This window comes from Ascaphus truei, chromosome 3 (genome assembly GCF_040206685.1).
Source record: "Ascaphus truei isolate aAscTru1 chromosome 3, aAscTru1.hap1, whole genome shotgun sequence".
Taxonomy (NCBI): Eukaryota; Metazoa; Chordata; class Amphibia; order Anura; family Ascaphidae; genus Ascaphus; species Ascaphus truei.
The window spans coordinates 43,670,163-43,678,416 of NC_134485.1; the positions used below are offsets into that span (position 1 = coordinate 43,670,163).

General features: G+C 41.9%; 1 long non-coding RNA gene across 1 annotated transcript in view; it reads right to left on the minus strand.

Moving 5' to 3' along the window:
• The window catches only part of LOC142490904 (uncharacterized), a 65,826-nt gene extending 58,260 nt beyond the window's left edge, over nt 1–7,566 (minus strand). Inside the window, exons 1-2 of the long non-coding RNA XR_012800140.1 lie at nt 7,455–7,566; nt 2,148–2,258 (exon numbers count right to left, since the gene is read on the minus strand). This is a non-coding gene — a long non-coding RNA (uncharacterized LOC142490904). The remainder of the gene's footprint in view (nt 1–2,147; nt 2,259–7,454) is intronic.
• Between the last annotated feature and the right edge of the window lie 688 nt (nt 7,567–8,254).

Below are 8,254 nucleotides of genomic sequence, written 5' to 3' on the forward strand. Positions count from 1 at the left end.
AATTGCTGTGCACTTTAAATGTTACAACATTGTACAGTATTTGATGAATTAATTTTCCCCCTAGATGTTAGGAACCCCCTCATTTGACCCCAACAGGGTCCGAGCAGTAATGGCAGCGATAAAGGGTCACGCCGGCGAGGAGGGTCCTACCATTGAGCGTAATGGCGGAGAAAGCTTTGAACCGGCTAAGTCAGAATGAGCAGAAACCTGGAACCCACAACTCCGGTTCTGTTCGACCTAGAGGGCTCAGATTCGGTCACCATGTAGTCCTAGTTGCGGCAGGATTTCATGGCAAATTGCGACCCTCTCGTGGCAACAGAACGGAGTCAGGGTGATGTTAAAGTTTAGGTTTCTGCCATTGACTTGCATGGCAGAAAAAAAGCCACTTTGGTAATGTGCTTTTAAACTGTCTTTTGGTACCTCCGGTTCCGGGGGTCGTGCAAGGCTGATATTTTGCCACTATGGCAAGGGTCCTCCCGCATGAGGACCAGGCAAATTTCAACCCGCTCAGACCCACAGAACGGGTTATTTTACATTATATTCGCGCAATTGGCGTGGGAACTACTTAGGGCCGCGGTCAAGTTCACGGGCAATTGGCGTGGGAACTTCCGCTCTAGGGCACCTAGAAATAAAATTATTTTTGCCCATAGATGTTAGGCACTGTATACCACTGTACAGTATACTGTAGAAGACACATAATGACACGATACGGAACATGTAGAATAAATGCATAGTTTTATTTATTCGGGTTTATTACACAGTATACTGTACGGCCGGAAAACATCAGCATACAGTACAATATTATCCATCGAAATCCCCCCATTAGCCGTTTTCTTTTCTGATGAAAAACAAAAAGAAAAGTTTTAATGTACAGTAATGGTCAGCCCCCTAAAGAAGTACCCAGCCAGCCCCACCAAAATAATACGGCAACAAGACAGTATTCACCATAGAATTAAAATTCATTTCCCCCCAGATGTTAGGACCCCCTCACTTCACCCCAACAGGGTCCGAGCATGTACAGTACAGTACTGTACTTTAAAATAAATTAAATATGCAATTTTACTATTACTGTGCGCGCACGCACAGACTGTGTACTGTAGGTTGAACCGCAAAGGTATTAGACTTCAGAGACAACAGCTCGCAAACGCCCCCATGCGTTTTTACACGGCATTGCAGTATTGCAGCCAGCGGGAATAAAATGCTTAAATCACAGCCGCGAAAATAACGCAATACACCCCGGGAGAAAACGACACAAAACCGCACATCACTGGGATATTCTGAAATTCGCGGAGCTAGCCAAGTAATAATAAAGTTGGTCGCCACTGTACATAGTATTTTTAGACACAAGTCACTGCCTTGTTGAGTTTATATTCTATGGTTAGATGTATAAAATCAAAATTGGAGAAAATTGTGTCATTTTTCATCTTGCATCTCTTGTGTCACTGTAGTGAGGGCATTGCTCAAGTTTGTGTGCTATACTGTATGCGTAAACTGGCGATTTAGTTAGTGTCAATAGGAGAAGATAGAACCAAGATTTACCCTCTCCCAGGCAGTAATATTACCCTAAACAGGGCCGGCCTTAGTGCACGGTGAGCAAGGTGGCCGTCTTGGGTCCCGGGCTTTCAGGGGCCCATTCTCCCTCCTCTCCCTTCTCCTGTCAGTGCCAGGATCCAACTTCCATCCAACCAGAGGGGGGAGCTGGAGGAGTGAGCACAGGGCCCCCGATCCAGTAGAACCACTTCTCACAGAGAGGTGTGTGGTTTTTTTTATTGGTGAGAGGGGTTTTTATCTTTTCCGGAGCATACTGCCTCTTGCAGCCTCACGTTGCCATGGCAACGTGATGTCACATGCCACCCCGACACTGCCAGAGGAGGGCCACTCGACAAGGTAAGTCCCCTTAACTTTTTAACAGGGGCGGCCCCGCTGCCAGCATGCTGCCTTGGGCCGCAGAAACCGTAAGTCTGGTCCTGTGTGACTAAGTTTCTACTACTGCATAGTTGAAATTATCTTAGCCCCCAGCAGTGGCAGAGAGACCTGCAGGTCCCTTAGGTCCCTTTACATGATTTTAGTATAAATATTTTAAATCTAAGGAAAGTAGGAAAACAAGTAATTACTGATTTACATTTAAATGTAATACAGTATCTCACCTTTAACACTACTGAAGGCTGTTGAGAATTATCTAATTTTGCTGGAAGCTGCTGGAAAGTCGATATTGCATGAAAATGTATGACACGATCTGGCTGTGTTTGTCCTGGTAGCTGCAAATAAAGAAAGTATATTATTTATCATAATAATAACTTTATTCAATAATAGATATATTTTAAAAAGCCGTTTTCTCCCAATTTAACTCAAAGCTCTTCACAATTACAATCTAACTTGTTATACACAGCACTATAAAAAGAGCCAATGTAATGTCCCCTAACCTCTTAATTACCTTAGCGGTCATTAACCGCTATAGTCATTAAGGGGTTTACCCACTCTCACCCACCACTCGGGAGGCCTAAACACCCTCCCCCACTACCCACCGGGTGGCCTACCCACCCTGGCTTGGGGACAATACCCCCTTCCCCCACCCCCGCTAGCCACAATAAACATCACTATATTTAATAAACAATACATAACCCACCCCCTGTGCTCCCCCATAAATACATGATTTATTCTTTTACATACAGGGTTAATACCCCAGGCCCACGGAAGTCCCCAGTGGTCCTTTGTACCAGTACTTCAGGGTCTGGAGGCCTACGGGTGGTCCCCACCAGGCGCTGTGGGCATCCAGGTGGTCTTCACGGGTCACTGTGGACTCCAAATGGGGCCCTCGGTGGTCTCTACGGGTCTGTAGGGCCCCTGGTTCTTCCCCGCAGGTGTCCCCCGTGGGTCCACAGCCTTGTACCTGTGGGCATCTGGGGAGTCCTCAGCTGGTCTCCAGAGGTTCCCACAGACCTAAGGAACCAACCCTGTATGTAAAAAAAATAAACCTGTCCTATACATTTAAATAAATACCACCCCCCCCCCCCCCCACCCCAACACCCCAACACATACAGTACAGTAATGTGCAAAATAACTATTATCCAGATATGGATAATAGCTTTTTTGTCCATTATTAAACACATTAACTACTATAATAAAATAAATACAGTTCTACTTACCTCATCAATATGAAGCCCCTTCGCCAGCAAGGGCCCTCTGTCCTCCGTTGCCAAAAAAATACATAGCAAATACATTCTGATATCAATTAACCCCTTAATCACCTTATCGGTTAATAACCGCAAAGGTAATGAAGGGGTTAAGCCACTCTGCCCCAATATATATATATATATATATATACATACAGTTAGGTCCGGAAATAATTGGACACTGACACAATTTTCATAAATTTGTCTCTGTACGCCACCACAATGGATTTTAACTGAAACAACCGAGATTCAATAGAAGTGCAGACTTTCAGCTTTAATTCAAGGGGTTGAATAAAAATATCGTTTGAAACGTTTAGGAATTGCAACCATTTTCATACACAGTCCCCTTATTTCAGGGGCTCAAATGTAATTGGACAAATTAACACACTCAGAAGTACAATGTTCATTTTTAATACTTTGTCGAGAATCCTTTGCAGGCAATGACTGTCTGGAATGCATGGACATCACCAAACACTGGGTTTCCTCCTTTGTGATGCTTTGCCAGGCCTTTACTGCAGCAGTCTTCAGTTGTTGTTTGTTCGTGGGTCTTTCTACCTTAAGTTTTGTCTTCAGCAAGTGAAATGCATGCTTGATTTGGTTGAGATCTGGTGATTGACTCGGCCATTGCAGAAGATTCCACTTCTTTGCCTTAAAAAACTCCTGGGTTGCTTTTGCAGTATGTTTTGGGTCATTGTCCATCTGTAAAGTGAAGCGCCGTCCAATCAAATTCGCTGAATTTGGCTGAATCTGAGCAGACAATATATCCCTATACACTTCAGAATTCATCCGGTTGCTTCTGTCTTCTGTCACATCATCAATAAACACTAGTGATCCAGTGCCATTGTAAGCCATGCATGCCCATGCCATCACACTGCCTCCACTGTGTTTTACAGATGATGTGGTATGCTTCGGATCATGAGCCGTTCCAAGCCTTCTACATACTTTTTCTTCCCATCATTCTGGTACAGGTTGATCTTAGTTTCATCTGTCCAAAGAATGCTGTTGCAGAACTGGGCTGACTTTTTTAGATATTGTTTGGCAAAATCTAATCTGGCCTTTCTATTCTTGAGGCTTATGAATGGTTTGCACCATGTGGTGAACCCTCTGTATTTGTTCTCGTGAAGTCTTCTCTTTATGGTACACTTGGATAATGATATGCCTACCTCCTGGAGAGTGTTCTTTGCTGGATGTTGTGAAGGCGTTTTTCTTTACAATGGAAAGGATCCTACGATCATCCACCACTGTTGTCTTCCGTGGACGTCCAGGCCTTTTTGTGTTGCAGAGCTCACCAGTGCGTTCTTTTTATCTCAGAATGTACCAAACTGTTGATTTGGCCACTCCTAATGTTCCTGCTATCTCTCTGATGGATTTTCTTTGTTTTCGCAGCCTAAGGATGCCCTGTTTCACTTGCATTGAGAACTCCTTTGACCGCATGTTGTGGGTTCACAGCAACAGCTTTCAAATTCAAATGCCACCCCTGGAATCAACTCCAGACATTTTACCTGCTTAATTGATGATGAAATAATGAAGGAATAGCCCACACCTGTCCATGAAACAGCGTTTGCGTCAATCGTCCAATTACTTTTGGTCCCTTGAAAAAGAGGGGCCTACATATTAAAGAGATGTAATTCCTAAACCCTTCCTCCAATTTGGATGTGAAAACCCTCAAATTAAAGCCGATCGACTGCACTTTAAGCCCATATTCATTATTTAACTGTAACTTGAATTTCTTTTGGTACACAGCCGAAATAACAAAACTTGTATCAGTGTCCAATTATTTCCATACCTAACCATATATATATATATATATATATATATATATATATATATATATATATATATATATATATATATATATATATATATATTATATAGATATATATATACATACATATATTGAATTATTTATTTAAATTTATGTAAAAAGCGGCTTGCGGCTGTTGTCCTATTCATTCACGCTCAGAACAAATTAGGGCTGCTACGTGTCTGGGGAAACACAAGAGTAAGTGTGTGTCCACCCAACTGAAACGTGACCCACTGTAACTCCTCCTCTTTCGCGTTTCACCAATAGAATGGCTTCATCAGGGATAGCAGCCCTGATTTTTTCTGAGCCTGAATGAATAGGACAACAGCTGCAAGCCGCAAGCCGCAAGCCGCAACCCGCTTTTTACTTCTTCGTGGAGAGACTTCTAGCCTGACATAATTTCCTGTGAGCCCTGTGAGGAGGTAACCAGCAACAGCCAGCCATAGGATTTAGCAGCTTTGAAGCAAGTCAGCAAGCCGACTGAGGTAAACACCCCAGGAGATGCTCCCCAGCATAGCAGCAGCACTATTTTGGTATCTATTTGGCAAGCTTAGTTTCAACTTTCATCCTCAGAAACACCACAGGCTCATTTTGGAGTTTCATATACAGACTTCATTTCTATATCAGGCATATCGGCACCAGTTCTTACCTAGCAGGCAAAATTTTACATTTTTTATTGCAGTATATCTATATTCATTTTTCATTGCGGTTTATCTATTTTCTATTCGTATATTTGCATTGTGTGCTTTTATATCTTTCATTATAACTATAAACAAACCACTTTTTGCCAAACAATTGCACCTTTTTTCTTTTGATGCAATTTCCACACTAAGGATTGGTTATCCTTAGTATTTCTTAGGCAGCATTTGATTTTTAGCAAACCACAAGGACACCAACCTCAACAAATCTTTTTATTACTGACCTATTTTTCCAATTATTTCATATAATACCAGTCTGCTTATCACCCACTTAGTAACTCCCTTTGGTTCATGTTACACACATTCATGTGTTAAATGTTCATTCTGTCGTTGTATTTATTCTTATATATATATTTTTTACTATTTGTGTATAATATATTTTAGCTTTCTACATTTGTTCAAATTGTCCATATTTTTACATAGAGCCATTTAATCTTCCCTTATTTCGGTTTAACTATTTTCAGGGTCCTTTTTTTATCAGCGCACCATTTTTTTCTCTTTCCATACGGACCTTTCATCAGGTACATAGTGACAAAACAAGAGTATTATATCGTGAAATTTGTCCCCAAAAATCCCACACAGGGATACCAATCATCAGCAACATCATAACAAACTAATATTGAGAATATAAACATATTTAATGTGTACATTGCAAGTAAATATCAACATCATATACACCATACAGAAAGATATTAGTACAAAAGAGATACAGTACTAAAAATATCTTTAAAAGTCTCAAATGTAATCCCTGGAACCTCTAATTGCAACTTGGCACTAGTCTGAAATGAAACGCAGCCTGTAACGCACATCATATCGTAGTTGCCTCTCCCAACATATAAACTGAAGAGAGATATCGACAATCCCTACGGAGGTAAGTGTCTCGAGAAGCAGGGGGTCCCCCAAGCTGAAATTAATGGGGATGAGCTCCGGAGGCCCCCCGCTCCAAACCTATCATAAAAATGTTTCTAATTACGGGGACAATTTATGCCACCATTCCAGTTCGTCCTTTTTGGAACTGATTGGATGAAATCCTCAGGCCAAAGGAACCGACCCATCCGAGACGGATTGAAACCCACAAAAAAAATGTCGCTTTCACTTTCTTGTATTTACATCGTATAATATTGCTGTTGTAGATTCATTTTAATATGCAAACAAAGTATAATCCATTGTGTTTTGATCAGAGATTTCAGCAGTTGAAATGTCTTACTGTACGTAGGTCCCTAAGTATTTACTAGAGGCCAGAAGGAACAGGTTTATATCAAGAATAGGTGTTCACAGGTGAGACTAATGGGTCAACATTTAGAAATTGCAACAGTCCTTTTTTGTTCTTCAGAAACCAGCACTAACCATTTATTGCTTTAAAACTATATATATAAACAACTTTGAACAGATAGTGCTATTATCTTGCTACAGTACTATGTTTTACAGGTCTTCTGTGTACCTTTAAGTTATTGTTGGTTTAATGAAAGTACTATATTTTACATTTTATAGAACAACAAGTGTACAGGTTTAAAAAAAACTACCCGAGGTTAATGCAAAAACTTCTAAATATATGAACTGATATTGTTAAGGAAAACTTTCTTAGCCCAGCGTAATACATTTTAAATATTAACACTGTAAAGATGCAATATATTTTACTTTATATATGTCCTTTTTATTAGTACATTATGCAATAGCAGTATTATATTTTCATGAAGAACCTACAATCCCACTTATGAAATTATTTTACCATTCATGTATATAGCCTGGGTCCCCCTGATCCCCTGTTTGTCCCCTTACCTTTCCATATGCAGCAGAGACTGAGGAGAGTGTGGGGGGTGGGGGATGCGCTGTAGCAAGCGCAAGCGGCGTCCATTAGGCATATAGTACAGCAGGGCAACTACAAGTCCCAGCAGCCTCAGGGGCTGCAGACCACATGTTGCCAGGCAACGAATAGGATTGAGAGATGCATGGCAGTTAGAATTCTGACAGTTGGGGTTTTGACAGTTAGGGGGACTGACAGTTGGAGCCAGGACAGAGAAGGGGTAGGTAGGGTATGGGTGTCAGTCGCACCCAGATTAGGCCAGATTATCCCCATTATGTCCAAGATAGGCCCCACTCCCCTAATCAGATTGTGACTGCTACAGGGAAACCCATAGCTAGGGATATTTCTCCAGTAGCTGCATACATTTAGAATATAGTGCCAGTGAAGATGCTGCGGGTGACTTATGGCTTGTGGTCTGGGACCGGACAACCACCGTACTATCAGAGACTATCTTCATGGAGAGACCTCCTACCGGAGTTCACCCCATGCAGAGGCGGATGCCTTCGCGGACAACGATGTTGCTGGATCACCAGGATCCCTGTTGGTAGTCGGCAGCACCAGGTACTGGAGTACCTGTCAGGTACTGGAGTACCTGTCAGGTACCTCAACTAAAGTGCACCAACTGTTCACGGGTAGCACTGCCATACACACTTTTGGGTGGGCCTTGACATTTGGGTAAAAGGACATCAGGATATTGGTGCCAAGCACCCTTTGTATTGTGTGGACACTCACTTGGTGTATGGGGGTTGGGAGTGTTAGTAGAGAGAGGTATAAG